At 44.8% G+C, this 20,839-nt stretch overlaps 1 protein-coding gene across 1 annotated transcript in view; it reads left to right on the forward strand.

The window, feature by feature from the left end:
* LOC144792472 (P2X purinoceptor 7-like) overlaps positions 1 to 20,839 on the forward strand; it is a 315,393-nt gene that overhangs the window by 245,616 nt on the left and 48,938 nt on the right. The window lies entirely within an intron of this gene.

Raw genomic sequence — 20,839 nt, forward strand, 5'->3', positions numbered from 1 at the left:
CTACCTCCTGCTCTGCTTCTGCGGATGCGGGGGGTATCTGCCAGGGTGAGGTCCGCGGATCGGAGGTTCCTTTTGGTTGCGTGGAAGCAGACTCTCTCGAGGTATTTGGGTCCGATGTTATGGAGGGACTTGTAGGCGATGCCTTGAGGTTCTCACACCAACTTGGGAAGTCTAGCGAAAAATCACTTGTTTTACATACATTGAAAGATTGGCACTGAAACATTCTTCTGTGATGTATTCCTATAGGTTCTGTATCGATCCCCCTATTCCTGACCCTATTCTGGTTAACAAGTTAACTAGCAGCCATCCCATGAGGCAGAAAACCCCCATGATGCAGAAACCGTTATCTGATTAAGCCACACTACGGCACAGGAACGTGTTATCTGATTAGGTCATAACGCTTGCCATCTAATTAGACAAGCGATATTCCTCCAGCCCCTGATAAGGCATACGGAGTTCTCAAAACAAATCAAACCTATGACAGACCTGGGAAAAACCCTGCGGCCATTGTTTTGATTTCACCGAGAACTTCAGCAAAAGAATGTGCTAACGACCAAGTCGTATGACATCCTTATTGACGTATCTATGTCCATCCTTACGTCAATCTCGGCACCTTAAAGGTATAAATATTACCGATATTGCCCTATGCAAACACACGCGGTGGTGACGAGATCGGAGCAGCCAGACTTGCCGAAGCCCAGAGCAGAGCAGACCCCGCTGGCGCAGCCCCGCCTTCCTGACGCGCTGAGAACGAGACGCTGTTTTCTCCCGCCGAGAAATCCAGCTCCGGCGCTTCCGGGTAGCCCTCGCAGGCAGCCTGGAATATCGAGACCAGAGACCAGAGATACCATCCCTCATTCATCCTAGACTCCAGGTACAGAACTGAATAACCCCTCACAGAGAATTCTTGAGTCAGTCACTTGGCAAAACAAACTTAACTTAAACTGCTACTTTCTACTCCCGCCCACGTATTAGGCTTAGGTCAGGTACATCTGGGGTAGGCGTAGTTAGAAACACAAGTTGAGTACGATTAGTCAAATGTATATGTGTATGTATCTATTTTATCCATTTTAAACCATCATATGGCTTAGAAACCATATCAATGTTTTTACAGTATTATTTTATACTTCTGCTTTTAATGTACGCACTTTACTTAACCATAAGTATTGCAATAATATCGATCCATTTCTCTTGTATGAGAAAAGAGACTGATCAATAAATAACATCTTTTATTGAACACGCCCGTCTCTTCCTTTTCTCTACAATCTGGTGAGACTAAGAATGCACGTACTGACTGAGTAAAATAAGTCGTCTTTTGTTTTCACACGACTCTAGAGATACACTCTTGATTAGGGGAGAACAAAGTTGTCATGTTCTATGGTTGTCAGAAACTAAATCCCTTCTTGTCTATCCAGGGAGGTTCAACTCCTCCTTGCCTAGTCGAGAAAGTTTCTAGTGAACTCTGAGCTAGCTGGCAAACCCAAAACTTTAAGTCTAATATCGACAGTAGTAGACCTAGTTAACGTCTGGTCTAGGCCTATACTATTGAAGGTATTATTCCAATGCGCAGAGCCTATTGGGATAATAGGAACTACACTACATGGCGCCCAACGCGTTTGGATGGGCGATAAAACTAACGTAAGACATTTAGAGTAACTCAGTCGTGCTTTTTCACTCAGACACCTTTTTCCCATAATACTCCAAAGACGTCTGGAGTGGGTGAAAGGTAATATCCGCCAAACCTCGCAGGAGGAAACTCCTATGTATGGTCCTTGGTTTAGTCAACGTTGAAGGATACACTGTTCCAAAATATTGTGCATCTAATATTTGTTTCCATAAGAACATGATCTGCAAACAAACAAAATAACCTTCTGGACAGTACAATGTCAGACGGTGAAGGAGACAGAGAGGCAGTTAGAATAGCAACTGAACTCGCAGCAGCTGATAATGCACTGCAAGACGCTGACCCGGAGATAATACTCATCGCGGTCAACACAAGAAAATCTATAACTTTAAAACTTATAGAAAATGGACTGACACCTAGAGGTCATATTCGTAATTGAGGCACACGAATATCGGCAGACAGAGGTATTCTATTCATGGATACATTTTCCAGCAGCAAATGCTGTAACAAAGGTCTTCCACTATTACAAAACAGAGGAACCTCCTAATGAGCACACTCCTTTCGAGGAGGTGGAAGTACCACTTAAATTTCAAGAGCATCTGCTCTTATTTAATGGCGCCCTAAAACATAATAATCACATCACCAGGCTCGGTCCATTAGGTAGACCAGGAGCAACGTGGCCGGTTCTAGCCGGATACACACCACATCCAGACATCGATGGGATGTCTGCAGCAAACCTTTTAATACAAATAAAACAATTAATAAAAATACATAGACAATTAGTCCAATATGTAATGCGGACTTCAACAATCCAACCAGCAATTAAAATTCCACAGCTGACCCCTCATCAGGGGAACACAAATAAAATTACACCACAGAACATACAGTCCTGCCTAGGTAAAGTACCAGCTAAACGGGAACAAATACCATTCTGGTTAGCACAAAATATCACCCAAATAGAGGCGGTGTTTCCAGACACCACCCCGTTAGAAAAACACAGGATTCTGACTATCTGTCTTCCAATGGGAATCGCACCACACGTGGAGGACTGTGACACTTGGGGTACAGTCTTTGCTTCCATCTACACAAAAACGCACAGTGTTCCATCCATTTCGGTAATACCAGATGTGCTAAAACAAATTCAAGACGAATACGGTCCAGAACCCGCTTTAACTCTTGGTATGAAATTACTGAAAGACTTCAAGCAGGTCTCGGCTATATTATTAGCCAACATAAAGGGAGAAGCAGCAAACGTGGCGATCCGCCAGAGGTTAAAGGAGACAGATATAGCAGACCAACCAGCTGAAATTGCCAGAATTATAGAAAAATCCTATGAGGAACTAGGTAGAGATAGTTTAGGTGGAATACCAGTAAAACCACAACTGATTGAAAGTCCTGAAAAAATATTTTTTAATAATAATTCAACATCACAAAAAAAGAGCTGGGATGGAAACAAACAATCCAATCCTAAAGAAAAGAGATTCCAGTCCAGAGGAAGGTCTCCTCGGCGGAGAGAAAAATCTCCGAACCAAAGACACAGGTCACCCCAAAGTGACCCCTCTGGGAAAAGATATAACCTTAGAAATAGGGATAATATAAAGAAACCTGATAGATATCAAGACATTGATACACGTCCCTCTCAATCTTTTCAGACTTCCTCGCAGAAATCGGAAAGAAGAGGACGATCAGAACAAAGAGAAGAGCACGCCAAGTCCAAAGACAAGGAATCTGCTCATCTAAAAAAGAAACTACAATTTCCAAAAAAGAAGGTAGCCAGTATCAAGGTAGTAAACAATGCCGAGAATACTGAGGACACAACTGAAAAACGGAGAATGGGCTCAGACAATGCTAGACAGCGCAGCAGAAGTGAGCATAGCTCGCAAAGTCCTTATGAATCTTCTGGAGACAGTGGACACGAATGAATATCTTCAAGTGGAAACTGCAGACACTAGAGTTAGCAAACCTCACAAAATATATGAAATAACTTTACGTATAGAAGGGGATAAGACTAGAAAAATAAGGGGACTATTTTGGGATAATCTCTCCTAGGGCTATGACATCCTTCTAGCTGAAAAAGACTGGCCACCAGAGTTTGTCAGGGAGTGCCCTCATGGCGAAGAAATAATTATGCCTGCCTTCTCAAATCATATCCCAATTCATAAAAAATACACACTTGCCAGAAAGTGGGCAGTAGCTCAAGCTCCTGCTTTATATAAAAATCATGTAGGATGGGATGAGGACTCTCCTCCTCACAAAATCCAGTTAAAATCACAACCTACTGCACAAAGACAGTACCCAATTAAGCAAGAAGCTAAAAAACAGGTAAAAGAAATCCTAGATCAATTAGAATACCAGGGGGTGATTGAAACTTGCACCTCACAAATGAACAACCCTTTGTTTCCGGTCTCCAAACCAGACAATTCATATCGTCTAGTTTTGGATTACCGACACCTTAACTCATGTTGCAAAACTTTTGCAGTGCAAAACTCGCATAGTGCTTCACTAATGAATAACATAGTGCGCAAAAAATACAAAACAACATTAGACATCTCTAATGGATTCTTTTGTCAAAACATAGCACCAGAGAGCAGATATTTGTCTGCGTTCTCAATAAATGGCACTCAAAAACAATTCTGTCGGTTAGCCCAGGGGTACAAGAATAGCCCAGGGGTATTCTCAGCGAGAGTAACAGAATTACTACAAACATATGATGACGAAGCATTATCTTATGTCGACGACATATACCTAACAGATGATGACTTGGATACTCACTTGAAGAGAGTGAACACCATAATACTTGGGTTCGCAGCAGAGGGTTACAAATTCAACTTTAAAAAATCTAGAATTGCCCATCTAACAGTCCTGTTCTTAGGATACGAATTATCAAGTGAAGGCAAAAGCCTGGCTGACAATTTCCTCGAGAAATGTGCCGTACTCCAAGCACCTAGAACACTAAAAAACCTACAGTCAATTCTAGGCTTCCTAAATTTCGGAAGAACATACATTGCAAATTACGCAGAAAGGGTCAAACCCCTTTATGATCTAATAAAACCAGATTTTAAAAGAACCAATTGGACTCAAATACACACAGAAATTTTGAGATCCTTACAAACAGACATGTTAATTAAAACAAAATTAGAAACACGTGATAACACACGCAATCTTGTGATTCGAGTCATCCCAGGAAGATGCGGATTCACATACCTGACCTCTAATGAGGGAGAAAAGGTACCAATTGCATTCAAATCACACTTGTACACTAAGGCTGAAATGAAATTTAGCCCAACGGAAAAAATTCTTACTGCAACACAGACAGCTATAGCAAAAGAACGAGCCCTGGCACAAGGTAAACGAATAATAATCGTGACACCAATACCAGCCCTAGAGGCTGTAACAAAAGCAAGCATTCCAAATGCTAAAGCGCTCCATCCGAGATGGATACAATGGGCTAATTCTCTTGCTGCAACAGACGTGGCATACGAATTTGATCCTAACTTAAAAACACAAGAATTTCTCCAATATGAATTTGAATGTCCTCCGCCGACCGAAATTCTGCCTCTAGAACATTACGGCTGTATAATATATACAGACGGATCAGCACAACCCGCAGTAGGGGGTAAACAAGCTTACAGTGCTGCGTGCGCGATTGTTAAAGGTCGCTGGCACGAAGGAAAATTCAAACCAGCTATCACTAAGACACAATCTCTAGGAGATTGTACAGCTCAGCGAGCTGAACTACTGGCGTTTAAGATGGCGCTTGAAAATACCGATCGAGAATTCCCCACACTCATAGTGTGCGATTCGTATTACTGCGTTCAGTCTTACAATGAATACTTGCAGATCTGGCTTCAGAATGGCTTTAAGGATGCAAAAGGAGGCACAATCAAGCATAAGATGCTCTGGGAACAAGTAGTTCTATTACAAAAAGAACTACCAAAGACTCACGTGATACATACGCTGAGTCATCAACGTGATGGCGTTCACGTTGCAGGGAATTCATTGGCTGATGAGGCCGCGAAGGCAGCTGTGCAAACGGCTTCCGTAGCTGCCATCACACGGTCAAAAACAAAAATAGACAGCGAAATATTACAGGCTGTCAGCGCTACAGAAAAGGATTCGATAGAAACACTCCCGAAAGGCTTTCCAGTAAAATACTCATACATAACTGATGCAAACAATGTTCCTTTTGCTCGAATCCCTGGAGTGGGGGATAGGGCAATTCCAAACATGGAACATAGGTTAGGACTGATAATAGCGGCACACAAAGGGCTTGCTTCTATACATGCTGGCGTCTCAGCCACAGTATCATTATTAAAACAGAGATACTGGTGGCCACAAATGAGAAGACAAACAAGGAACTATGTTTTAGAATGTGAAATATGTCAAAGAATGAAAGTATCAACGGTGAGACGTCCAGCGCAGACGCCCCTTCTAATCTCGGATAAACCATTAGCCTGTGTTTACCTAGACCACTGTGGTCCCTTACAAAGGGATGGTAACTATAAATATATCTTGGTTGCAGTGGACTCATGCACGAGATTCATATGGATGTGGCCCCAGTGAACGGCTGACGCCAGAACTGTTATAAAAGATTTGCGAGTCTTTATCGGCACATACGCAATTGGGATGCTGCATTCGGACCATGGTCCTGCTTTTAGCTCTAGAGCTTATAAGGAGGCCATGGTCAGCATGGGCGTTACATTGCGGTACTCTTGTCCATTTCACCCTGAGGGGAACGGAATTGTTGAAAGAAAAAACCGTGACATAAAGCAATCTATAACGGCAAAGGTATTAGGTTCGGGAGCTGGGTGGGTCAAACATCTAATAAGTGTCCAACGTAGTCTAAATAACCTGCCAAGAAATTCTCTGAAGGGATTCAGTCCGTACGAATTATTATTTGGAACTAGGATGTTAGTCTTAGACCTCGACAGTCAGACTTCAGTGGTGAAGGAAAAATGCTTTGATATCAAAGATCGTTTGGCTATTTTGCAGGACTTAAACGAAACAAGAAAAGACCTGAGCAACATAAAGTTGAAACAGCAGCCAACAACCACTGAAGAACCACCACCTGTCCCAGCAAGACCTGTCTGGATTCCAAAAGTCGTGGATCTAGTCAGAGAAAAGATCGCGGTAAAGAAGGAATTTGGGCCTTCTTACAGAAAAGCAGTTCCTGTCTTGTCTATCAACGGGACAAGATCAGTAGTACTACCGCCGCTTGCTGGTAAAAAGGAGAACCGAGTTGTATCCATCAACCTGGTAAAACCACAATCATGTGGCCGATAACAAATAGTAGGCCAAGTGGACTCCCGAAAAGTAGTAGAACACCAAGATTTGCTACAAACACAGAGGTTCAATCTAAGAGGCTAATCACATTCGAAACGCCTACAGAACTACAACAAGGACTATGCAACTATGCAATGGAACTTAGACCTCTGAAAACCCAAATAAAAACATTTAGCAGAGACACACCAATCTATAATGAAGTAACAAACGACTATGCAAGAAACAGTAATCCTGAAGCAATTGGAACAATTGACAGAACTGCATCCGGCTACTTCATAAACTTCGATGATTCCTCTGAAGGCTTCACTGAATCAAAAACACAGCCATCAACAAAAACCTTTAAAGATAAAGTTAAAGTACTTTTGAAACAACTGAAAGAAACATATCTGATTTCTCCATGGATTGAATTTTGGGTGGGTTTTGGTGCATTTATCCTCATACTTTGGCTCATCATGGTACTAACTTTGGGACGCTTCATTGAGGGAAAATATGCTAAAATGGACACAGCAAGTCAGAAAATCAACTTGATCCTCAAACCACACACATCTTCACACGTCGAGAAAAGAGAACTTTCTTCAGTCAACTTCACAGCCAATCCTATACCGGGTGGGGTAGCATGGGACAACACTGACTACGAAATGTATGGTCCGGTTGAAATCCTGAAATATCCACACCAAATTAAGATCTCGTTGAGTGACTTTGTAAAACCAAGCTCATTTGCTGATGATTGGGACTTTGAAAGTATAAATAATATGATGTCTGACTTAGTGATGTCTGCTAAATTTACCAAACATGATTATTTGCAGGGTTCGACAAATTATGATAGTATGTACTGTTATAACCACTATGGTAACCATTTTCTACATAGATCTGCACAACCTAGAAATGTTTTAAATTATAATCAATGGGAACATTGTGCAACCCCTCCAAAAGGAAGCTCAAGAACCGTTTATGACAAATATTCATACTTTTCAGGTTTTAACACAAGTAATGCTGAAACATTTTATTTCAAATTGTCAAATAAGACAGGGACAAAGACCATGATAACAAACACGAAATTGATATATTCAGACTCATTCTTTGAACAAATGAATACTTTTGGTTTTGATTATTGGGACAAAAACGTTGAAGTAAAGAGTGTTTGGGGTACAAAAGAATGGCAAGTACAGGGTATAGAATCTTTGTTTAGAGCCTGCATGATCCCAGAACAAATTATATTTTTAAATGACACTGTTCAACAAACTACCTGTCTTGGCCTAGCCAAAATCAAAGACTTAAATAAACCGTCTATTCCAAAACCAACAATGAACAGCAATAGCTCTACAGATGAAGAGATAGACGTAAATTATGTATTAAACCAAAACAGAACACATCCTGATTGGAAAAAGTGGTTGATCTGGCCCACAGATACTAATAACTGTCAAGACAGATTCCTGAACAAAACACAGGGGTTCAAAATGACCAGGCCAGACCCTAGATATTCCCAAAGACAACACCCAGGAATAATAACCACCTACAGTGTGGGCAAATTATGCCTTCAATGGCTACAAACTTCCACACTGGCAGAAATTAAGCAACACCTAACTTTACTTACTGATGGTGCTGACTTGCGTGATTTCATTATGGGACCGCGCAAACAGCGTCAGAAACGTTTCATAGCAGCCTCTGTATATACAGCATACAACGAGGCCTGGAAGGTGACTCAAATTGAGACAGCAGAAAGAATACGGGAAATTGACCGTATTAATTTGGAAAAATCACTTTCTGTAGTGGACAATGGGTTAATGACTCTTTCCTCCAGAATTTTTTCTCTGGACAGCATTGTGTCTTCAGCAATCGACATATTATCGCAATACTTACTGTTGTTACAACACGGTCAGTCTCAATTGCGTTCTATTGTACAGCTAGGCTGGACGTTACAAAATCTGCGTTCAGGCTATGTGCCTTGGCGTTTAATCAACACAACGTCACTATTCAATATCTTTAACCTTACTGATAAACAAATCAGTATGGCACAAAAGGGTGCTGATTATACAATCCTGAGCATTGAGAAACTCGAGAGATTACCAGTGACAATGTCAGAACGACCTGTCAGTGAATGGATAATACATGGGATAATTAATATTCCAATATCTACCTTCAGGTTTCAATACTGCCAAAAATATATACAGGCTGGCATGTACGAAAAATTGGGAAAGAGGTACATTAAAACAACATGGAACTTGCCCTATTCACATGCATGTGTCAGTAATAAAGGACAGAAAGTGTTTCTTAGTGGCAATAATTGTGCGATGTCACTAAGCGGTACACTTCTGTGTAACGGAATTAGTTTGCATGGAGCCTGTGAAGGGAACTCAAATAACCTTTCATGTCACCAACTAGGCGCACCTGCAACAGAGATAGAACCATTCTTTCAAAGACTCTATAATGGGAGTTACGTTCTAATTGTGGACCGCAGATGCTGTAGTCTTATGCCCGGGACTCCTTATCTCGTAACTACGACTGCGAAGGTCAAGTGCTGTGGACGCTTATTGTTCCCCAGCTCCCTTCCAGACAGGGAGGCAAGGGCATGGCCCAACTTGAAAATTACTTCTATTCGAATAGATACTTTAAGCAGAATGAAAACAGTGCTTCTTCAGACGCCGACCAGGCTCACGTCATCAAAAGAAACGTATGATCTCCTAGTCGCAAGGACGACTGCAGAGATTCACTCATTGTTATCAACTAATTCCCTCATTCATTTCGCAGAAATCCTAAATGAAATCTTAAATATTTCTGATACCAGTGGAGTCTCCAAAGTATTTAAGACAGTATTTTCGATGGCATTAACACCATTCAAAGCCATACTGGGTATTTTTCCAGATTTCGTCCATTCGATTTTTGGCGAACTTCCCCTCATTTTGGGACTATTTGCAGGAATCCTATTCCTAGTCCTCATATTTCGTTATGGCAAACCATGTCACAGACAAAACACCTGCGACAAGGGAAGAAACAATCCTAGCCATTGGATACCGGGACCGGATATCAAAAATCCTGGGACTATCCCGGCTTGGAGACCTGAACATGACTTGGTTTCTTTCATTTCGACCAATGTGGCAACTATGTGTTTTACCTGTATTAAGGTGCTTGCTATGCGGAGAAGAATGCGTGTTAGACACCTGTCTGACGCTACAATCGGATGCGCCAATGGATGCAGAAACATTGTTGAGTCCAATAAAGGCTCATGCTTTGTCCTGCCCTCAACGGCTACCAATCCTGATGACGGCATTCGTGGAAGCTTCACCACTACGATTAAGGGGTAGTGAAGTTCAAGATGAAAGCAGCATTGATCAGGTACGACCTTCTGTCAGCAATTCTAATCAAAACGTCAATGGAGACAATCATGCACACGAATGCATGGTTACATCCTTTTCCGAGTTAGTGGAACTCTCCCAGGAAGCTGTTGACAGCTTTTTCGACAGTCTAAATGATATGATGTTCTCACCAGAGCAGAAATAGAGACTTTTGAGCAAGCTCGCACACGGCGTTCCCTGAATTTGGCCTTCAGCTAGAATAGCAAAATACCATGAACAATTTTCCTTCCAGTTCACGGACAGCAATTTTTTTTTCAGCAGCCCCAAAATATTTTAAAGAATTTTTCGGGACACTTATCTTCTGCTTAAAGTAAGAACTATTCTTAGAGAACTAAAATTTCTATTTTTAGATACTTTATAGACATTAGCTGCCCGCTGGTATGTTCATAATTATTTTATTCTGTGATGGAATGGTCTCGAACCTTTTTTCTGTATTAAGAGCCATTTCATGTGTAAATTCTCATATACAAATTAGTGATAATGTATAGATATGCGTGATTACTTTAGCATTATTCTACAGCTTGAGTGCATATATTACATGTGACTGTTTTTTCCGTATGTTTGATAAAATTCAAAATGCATTTATGTATTTTGGGGTGGTAAGGTATACACGATACTCTACAGTATGTTTTACTATGCATAGATTCGTAAATATGTCCATAGTTAGCGTGGAGTGGGTGTGATGTATTCCTATAGGTTCTGTATCGATCCCCCTATTCCTGACCCTATTCTGGTTAACAAGTTAACTAGCAGCCATCCCATGAGGCAGAAAACCCCCATGATGCAGAAACCGTTATCTGATTAAGCCACACTACGGCACAGGAACGTGTTATCTGATTAGGTCATAACGCTTGCCATCTAATTAGACAAGCGATATTCCTCCAGCCCCTGATAAGGCATACGGAGTTCTCAAAACAAATCAAACCTATGACAGACCTGGGAAAAACCCTGCGGCCATTGTTTTGATTTCACCGAGAACTTCAGCAAAAGAATGTGCTAACGACCAAGTCGTATGACATCCTTATTGACGTATCTATGTCCATCCTTACATCAATCTCGGCACCTTAAAGGTATAAATATTACCGATATTGCCCTATGCAAACACACGCGGTGGTGACGAGATCGGAGCAGCCAGACTTGCCGAAGCCCAGAGCAGAGCAGACCCCGCTGGCGCAGCCCCGCCTTCCTGACGCGCTGAGAACGAGACGCTGTTTTCTCCCGCCGAGAAATCCAGCTCCGGCGCTTCCGGGTAGCCCTCGCAGGCAGCCTGGAATATCGAGACCAGAGACGAGAGATACCATGTCTCATTCATCCTAGACTCCAGGTACAGAACTGAATAACCCCTCACAGAGAATTCTTGAGTCAGTCACTTGGCAAAACAAACTTAACTTAAACTGCTACTTTCTACTCCCGCCCACGTATTAGGCTTAGGTCAGGTACATCTGGGGTAGGCATAGTTAGAAACACCAGTTGAGTACGATTAGTCAAATGTATATGTGTATGTATCTATTTTATCCATTTTAAACCATCATATGGCTTAGAAACCATATCAATGTTTTTACAGTATTATTTTATACTTCTGCTTTTAATGTACGCACTTTACTTAACCATAAGTATTGCAATAATATCGATCCATTTCTCTTGTATGAGAAAAGAGACTGATCAATAAATAACATCTTTTATTGAACACGCCCGTCTCTTCCTTTTCTCTACAATCTGGTGAGACTAAGAATGCACATACTGACTGAGTAAAATAAGTCGTCTTTTGTTTTCACACGACTCTAGAGATACACTCTTGATTAGGGGAGAGCAAAGTTGTCATGTTCTATGGTTGTCAGAAACTAAATCCCTTCTTGTCTATCCAGGGAGGTTGACCTCCTCCTTGCCTAGTCGAGAAAGTTTCTAGTGAACTCTGAGCTAGCTGGCAAACCCAAAACTTTAAGTCTAATATCGACAGTAGTAGACCTAGTTAACGTCTGGTCTAGGCCTATACTATTGAAGGTATTATTCCAATGCGCAGAGCCTATTGGGATAATAGGAACTACACTACACTTCACCCACCCAGAACAATGGTTGACTGTTACATTAACATTGAAATCAAGACATCAGAATCAGCCCTGTGAGGAATCAAACCTGCAAATTGCAGGTAAAACACACATTTTTAGCAATGCTTCTTTAAAAACTATGGAGGAATTGTATTGAAATGAACCTGCACACTAGTGCCCTGAGGAATTGCAGCATTTATATTCCCTATCCTGTGTTAAACGTAACAAATGTTTATGTTTTTAGGCGGCACCAACCTTTTTAACTACTCATTAATGTTTTTTTGCACCTATTACATTCTTTGTGTATTATTGTATCACTTTACCAAATACATGCCTGCCAATGCTAACATCTATATTTAAAATTATATTGGTCTCCTCCTCAGGACAGTCACACTAATAAAGTAATCCAAGTTTACAAATAGAAGTTTGACTCCAAATCTATTAACAAACGAAAATAAAAGAAATTTGTTTTAAAAGTCTTCTTACAATCTCAGAGATATCAACACTTTCTATTAATCAAACTTCAGGGCACTGATCTATTACCTTAAAATAATTACATTTGCCAAACCGTTATCTTTTCACAGTACAACTTCACATTTTCAATCATAACATTTTTTCTGATCCATTAAGAAACTCAAATTATTACAAGGAAGCTTGTTTCTCAAATGACATAATTTCACATTATATTACTTTGTTAATGTTTATCAAAACTATATAAATTTAACAAAATAATTCACATCATCCTTTTTTTGGAAAGAACATCTCCTTACTTTGGTCTATTTTACAGATAACTGTTTTTGTTACCTTTTTGGTTTCATTTGGATTATTTCATAGGATATTCCCCCTATATGAGACTTTGAATGTTCGGCTTGCCATATTTAAGTGTTGACTTAGTGTTTCTCTGTATTCCTCACTTATAAATCCATGTTGTTGAATTAATTTGAATTTCCAATTTAACTTGACCACATAAGTCATGACTTAGCTATCAGCCATCATATTTGTCACTGCTTGAACATATTCTAATTTGAACTCATACTCTTGTAATTTAGACAGCTTCTTTGCTATTCTAGGAGTAGCTCTTCCTCCCTTTTTGTAGAAAACAAACTCACCAACAGTTGGTCAGTTTTCACAACATACATCTTCCCTCACAAATGCTGCCAGAAGTATTCAATTCCCCACCAACACACTAGTTCCTCTTTAAAATTAAGATACACTCCGATGTTCATTTCTTTACAGTGATGATCACGGAGTAGATGCCAGATAACTCACAGAAGGAGTTAGTCTAGGAAAGTTTTTTAAGCACCTCTCGGCTGGTATGGGAAACTGTGGCCAATAGAGGGTAAATATTGACAAACAGCAGCAGAGTGTTTTTGCGCAGTTATGTGGCTTTTCGAATACCCACACGGCATGGTATTAAACCAAAATTTGGGTGTCTTTTTTATATTTTCACAGTTGTGATTCCCCTGGTGTCCAAAGCAGTGGCAAAAAACTATATGCCCTGAAGAAATTGCCAGATGAATACTATGGCAATGAAACATGTTGGCAAGTAGAATATGGCTGTATAAACAGCAGGCATATTCACTATTTTTAACCATGCAATCAGCGCAATAAATAGAAATAAAGTTTGTGTATTTGTGCTGGTGTGCATTTTATGTGACAGTATGTGTTTGTTGTTCTACTGCACTCTTTCTTTGCAAACACTTTTCTGTTTTCATTTGGACACTCTTTCTTTGAGCTTGAAGGCACCAATGATGAGAACAGGGCTATCCTGGTGAGTACCTGCCAGGTTCCCCGTTGGTGGTGCGCCCGTGAGGTGCCTTCTCGCTTTCACACATTTTTTCACTGTGGGTTATGGTTTCACAACTGTGCACTTCCAAGGAACGGGCTTTTTAAATTGGGCACTAAAGTGATATAACCCCTACCCCATAATCATTAAAAGAGGGGAGGTAGTTGTAATTGACTGCAACGTGGTTGATATCCAAAAATACAGATGAGAAAAAGTGCCGGTGACCCAACTATCTAGCAACAACCTAATTTATCTTTTTTCCATAGTTACATATGTCAAAGCTCTTTTATATACATCGAGGTTGCTATCCTCTGCCTCATTTTCATCTTCTAATAAGGGAGATAAATGTTTCAGGGCTCTGCGTTCCTCAGCAATGTTTTAATATTACTAACTTTTGCTTTCCTTTAAAATGCTTCCAACAATCACGTCAGAAATGGCTCAAATCTCCTTCTGGTGATTCCTCTCCAAACGGGGATCTATCTCCAGGTGTCTGTAAAAATACAGCAGATGCACTCGTCCCATCCATGGCCATCATATGCAAGAAATTTTTTAATTATGTTTAAATGTTTTCCGTCTTATAAGCTGGTTTACCTTTACTTATTCTTATTAAAACCTTTGTTTACCTACCTTCCTTAACATGGGTTTTGTAAATATGGTTTCGCTGGTCAGTCTAGCTGCAAGCGTCCTGACTTGCTCCTGAGCAGTGACCGTGGATCTCCTCTCCCCAACCCAGTGCCCGGAGAATCCCCGTAGTCTGAGCGGTACCTTGTCCAGCCACACTCCTCCTGGAGACTGGCAGGACAGCGCGTGGTCTCGTTGACCTCCTGGCATCTTCTTGTCCTGCGGCACGCTGGATGTAATGGTGGGAGGTCTAGTCTTTTCTCTTCCACGCATCCCTACATCCGCAGGCCAGGCGTGGCCTGCAGGGATCCAATAAATGAAGGGCGGCCGCTCGGGGACGTCACTTCCCATCCGGCAACCTGTGTGGCCTGAGTGTCTGTCCTGTCGCGCTCCAGCATAAGCCGAGGCCCCGTGACAATCCCAAGTTTCCCCCCACTACATTGGCGACGAGTGGATGGGCCCAACCCTTGCTCGCACCTTCGCACTGCTCCAGAGTGCGTCATCTATCCACACGCGGCTACGCTGCCGCACATTGCCTCCAGAGCAGCCGCATACCCGCAGCTCCGTCCTGCGCGCCACCCCGACCTCAGGGAGGGCAGCGCGTGCCTCCTGTGCAGCACGCCAGCAGGCTGAGGACCGCCGTCCTGTCTCCCGCGACCGCTCGTGGTGCGGAAATCTATGTCTGGTGCCTGTCACATTGACCATATTACCGTCGCCACTGCAGGGGCACTCCTTTGGCCCCGAGCCCAGCAGGAAACGAGCACACCAGCGCCTGGGAACATCTTCAGACTCACTGGCTGCCTCATCTCGAGGTGCACGTGTGCACAGGCCACTCCTGGGGGACAGCTGCTATAAAGCATTGGCAAAACCATCGGCAGAGGTGGAGAGAGGGGGCACTCCTGCGTCTGGAAGGCCTCTGAGTTGCCAAGTAAGGAGCGTGGGAGCATTGCTGAACACTAGACTGCCCTAAAGGACAAGGGGGAAGCCTCATCAGAGTGTGGCAGAAGGCGAGCATCGCTATACTTTTTCCCGTGCACCGACCAAAGCGTCCCGAGTCTCTGCTTACCAAACATCATGGGGGAAGATGACAACGCAGCCGCACCAACCCGCATTTTATTCCAGCATGCAGCGTCAGGAGTCCTGTCTCCTTTTAGCGAACTAGAAGACTCCGCAACTGCTGCTCACTGGTGGAGGACGTGGATTGAACGCCTGGACAACTACTTTGTCGCAACAAGAGAGACAGACAAGGCGGTGAAGAGATCCTTACTGCTCCACTATGCAGGGAACAAGATCTTCAAACTCTTCAAGCACCTGCCTAACACAGGGGCAGCGGATGACTACGATGCGGCCGTGGCGGCGCTTGACGCCCACTTTGACCCGCAACTAAACCCCGATTTTGAAGTCTTCAAACTCGGACAAGCCCGCAACAGAGAGGCAGAATCGATTGATGTATTTTATGCACGCCTCCGGGAACTAGCTAGCACCTGCACGGATGAAGACCAGTCGAAGGAGATCAGGAGACAACTGATCCAGGGATGCCGCGACAAGACACTACTAGGCCTCATCCTGCGTAAGCCCAGAATCACGCTGGAAGACATCTTGATCTTAGCCAGATCACATGAGCTGTCCGCGGCCAGAGCCACGGTGATGGACCAGGCCCTAACCAAGCCCCAGGGGAAACCAGACCCCATCAAGACAGAGCGGGCTGTCGCGGTAAGGACCAAACCGAGAGGATACTCATTCAGGGGATCTCGAGGAGACGCGTCCAGATCGAAATGTGGGTACTGCGGACATGAGCCACATGCCGCAAAGCACTGTCCTGCCCAAGGAAAGACCTGCACCAATTGCGGAATACCGAAACATTTTGCGTCCGTCTGTAGGCGACGCAACAGAACCCGAGACTTCCGGCTGTTTGACAACTATCAGTGGCGGATGATGCGCCACCTGACCACGCCCAAAGAAGGCCCGCGAAACACCTACCAACTGTCGAGGAATCGTCAGATGAAGACGATGAAGAGGTCTACGTAGTCTCCTTCGCGAAGGAGCTCAAACAACGGCGCAGGCCTCAACCCACCTGCATAGTCCAAGTCGCAGGGACCGAAGTGAAGCAGTCATCGACATGGGAGCAACAGTAAACATCATGGGCCTACAACAGTACCAAAGCTTACGCCCTCGTCCTCCAGTGGTACCATCCAGAACTCGGATATATGCGTATGGAGCAGACACACCCCTGCCATTGAAAGGAAAAATCTCAGTACCCATCAAAGCTGATGACCTGGAAATAATGGCCACAATCCACGTCATCGACAGAGAGGCAGACACCCTCCTGAGCAGCCACACTGTTGTAGACCTGAAGCTGATCGTGTTCGCCAGGCGGATCCGGGCGTACCAGGAAGAGGAGCACTTGGGACAGTTTCCAGAACTATTCAAAGGCCTTGGGTGCATCAAGTGGGAATCCATCAAGTTACACATTGATAAGTTAGCTGCCCCGGTCGCCCTGCGGCATAGAAGAGTCCCGTTCCACCTGCGACCGCTTGTAGAAAAGGAGTTGGAGAGCCTTGAAGAACAAGGGGTCATTGAAAAAGTATCCGGGCCGACGCCGTGGGTATCCCCGATGGTCATTGCAGAGAAGCCCAAACAGCCAGGAGCCATCCGCTTATGCATTGACATGCGGCTGCCCAACAAACCAATCAAGAGGGAACGACACATAACCCCAACAATGGATGATATTATCGCTGATGTGAATGGGTCCAAGTGGTTCTCAAAAATCGATCTAAACGCAGGGTGCCACCAACTACCCCTGTCCGAAGAGAGCCGATTCATCACCACTTTCAGCACCCACCTAGGGCTAAGGAGGTACAAGAGGTTGAATTTTGGGATATCCTCGGCGGCCGAAGTATTCCAAAACACCATAGGGGAACTGCTGTCCGGACTACCAGGAGTGTTGAACGTGAGCGACGACATCCTCATACACTCCGCGACAGCCGCCGACCACCACAAACACCTCCGGGACACTTTGGAACGCCTCAGCGCACATGGAGCCACTCTCCACAAGGACAAGTGCCATTTTTTCCAACCTTCCCTCGAGTTCTTTGGCTATGTCTTCAACCAGAAAGGCATACAAGTAGACCCAAGGAAGTCACAAGCCATCAAGGACACTCCCGCTCCCACAACACCGATGGAAGTAAGAAGCTTCCTAGGAATGGCCACCTACTGCGGGAGGTTCATACCAGGGCTAGCCACCCGAAACGAACCACTACGAGCCCTCACGAAAGCAGACTCAACCTGGCAATGGAGCCCGAAGGAAGAAGAGGCGTTCCAAGGGATAAAAGATGCCCTCCTGGGAGAAGCCACGCTGGCGTATTTCGACCTGACGAAACAGACGGAAGTACTGATGAACGCAAGCCCAGTAGGGCTGGGAGCTGTGCTAGCTCAAGAGAGAGAACCAGGCCAGTGGGACGCCCTGGCATTCGCCAGTAAGTCCCTCACCCCGACAGAAGCGAGGTATGCCCAGATCGAGCGTGAGGAGCTCGCCATCAAATGGGCCTGTAACCATTTTCACTTATACCTCCGGGGACACCCATTCACTATGTTCACCGATCATCAACCGTTGGTTCCTTTGTTCAAAGGGACAGCACCACATCCACCCCAACGCATCGAGCAGTGGGCGGTCCAACTACAACCGTACGAGATGGAAGTGATCTACCGCCTGGGGTCCAAGAACCCCGCCGACTTCCTTTCTAGACACCCCACTCAAGCGGGAGTGCCTGACGAGGACGAAGACGACGAAGAGTTTGCTCACTGGGTAGCCCTCACATCGTGCCCCCAGCACATGTCCCTGGACGAGGTGAAAGATGCGGCCACTAACGATGTAGTATATGCCAAAACGCTGGGAGCTGTACAAGAGGGCTCGTGGACCAACTATCTCCGTCAAGCCAACTCGTGGACCCTGGAGGATCGGGAACTCCTCACAAAAATGTGGCAAGTCCAGCATGAATTGAGTGCCACTGATGATGGCATCCTGCTAAGAGGACCCCGGCTAGTCATCCCTCAGAGCCTCAAGCAACGGGCTGTCCAACTAGCCCATGGGGGACACCAAGGAACCACCAAGATGAAGTCACGAATGAGGGAAAAGGTCTGGTTTCCAGAACTGGAGGACATGGTGGAAGAGTACGTCAGAAGATGCCCTTCATGCCAGCTGACGAGTGGCCCGGAGAAGCCCCTCCCGATCATCACCGAAGAAGCCTGCACCGTACCGTGGTCCAAAGTAAGCGCGGATTTCAGGAGCTTCCCAGGGGGGAAACACACACTTGTCATCATAGACGCCTACTCCAAGTATCCCGTAGTCGAGGCCATCGTGTCCACAGCATTCAACCACGTTGGACCAGTGTTAGAAAAGGTCTTTGCCATGTTTGGATTCCCTCAAGAGGTGCGCAGCGATAATGGTCCCCCATTTCAAGGGGTGGAGTTTGCTACCTTCCTACAACAACGAGGCATATTGCATCGTTGCATCACACCACAGTGGCCCCAAGCCAACGGAGACGTAGAACGGTTTATGCGCACGCTAAACAAAGTGTTCCACATCGCCGTGGTGAAGCAAGAGGACCCGGAACACAGGCTCCACGAGTTCCTGAGAGAGTATCCGAGTACCCCTCACTGTACGACCCAGCGGAGCCCGTGGGCCCTGATGCTCCATGGCCCCCGCCGAGACTTGCTCCCCACCTGCCCGGGATGGTCACCACCCTCGCTAGACACGGACGGAGCGCAAGAGCGGAGACGACGACAAAATCAGGAAGCAAGCATCCGACGGCAAGCCACCCCAAGAAGTCTCAGCCACGGAACGACTGGCCTCCTACGCAACCGGCACCAAGGAGGAAAATTCCAAACGCGCTATGAGCCTGGTACTTGGACTGTCACCGCGAATCATGGCACTATGGTAACTGCCCAAAAGGGAACGGAAGAAGTATCAAGGAACACATCATGGTTCAAGGAGGTCCCGCCAGAACAACGCCGGGAGACCTCGAACCAAACATCAAGCCGTGGAGCCACGGCAGTGGTCGATGAAGAAATAGAAGAGTCCGAGAGCAGCCCAGCCAGAGGGAGCCCCGAACCATCCGGCTCCGCATCACGCGAGGCTGACTCTGAGAGCCCTGGCCAGAACTGCACAGGAGGGCATGCCAGTTCACAGCGATACAGCCTGAGGCCAAATCCCCAACCGAGCCAGCGGCTGAGAGACTGTGCGTGCTGATGATGCCCAGGACTCGTTGGCCAGGACTTACGCAAGTACTGTGTGTTTTGCATATGTGACAAAGAGACATGTTTGAATCATTTACTATGTTGAACAAACTGTTTGCAATTAAAGAACCAAGTTGGATAGGGATGTAATGGTAGGAGGTCTAGTCTTTTCTCTTCCGCGCATCCCTACATCCGCAGGCCAGGCGTGGCCTTTGTGGATCCAATAAATGAAGGGCGGCCGCTCGGGGACGTCACTTCCCATCCAGCAACCTGTGTGGCCTGAGTGTCTGTCCTGTCGCGCTCCAGCATAACCCGAGGCCCCGCGACAAGCCCAAGTTTCCCCCCACTACACTGGCTTTGGCTGCCTTTTCAGGGGACGCCCGACGTTTCACCCACAGGACTGGCGTGGTCTCTGCTTCTCTGCATCCTTCCGAGTTCGCGCTCTCCTCCTCTCGCTGCAGTCCGTCCTCTTCCTCCTTCTCCTTGCCGCTTTCTCCTGCTAGGGCAGCAGGGAATGACGTCGTCATACGAGACTCCTACTCCAGGACACTTTGCGGTGAGTTAAAGGGGCACCCTGCAGCATGCAGATGGCACATTAGTATGTCATCTTTGGTATGCAACGGGCTGCATGTTATTAATTCCCCAAGTCCGTCCTTAGTCTCCCGACACATCAATTAATGTAATTTAAGTTAAATATAATTTAATAATTTGCATTGCATTAAGTTTACCTTGATCTTTACTATATTTTAAATATAATCAAATTAGGTTGAAGAAGTAATCCTAGCTCTGAAAAATGAAATGAAAGTGATCTAACACCTGGGTTCTACTTATACTTACCTGACTATTTAGTGTCTAATTGTTGGCCACATAGATGTAAAGGGGACAATCTCTG

This window comes from Lissotriton helveticus, chromosome 11 (assembly GCF_964261635.1).
Source record: "Lissotriton helveticus chromosome 11, aLisHel1.1, whole genome shotgun sequence".
Lineage (NCBI taxonomy): Eukaryota > Metazoa > Chordata > Amphibia > Caudata > Salamandridae > Lissotriton > Lissotriton helveticus.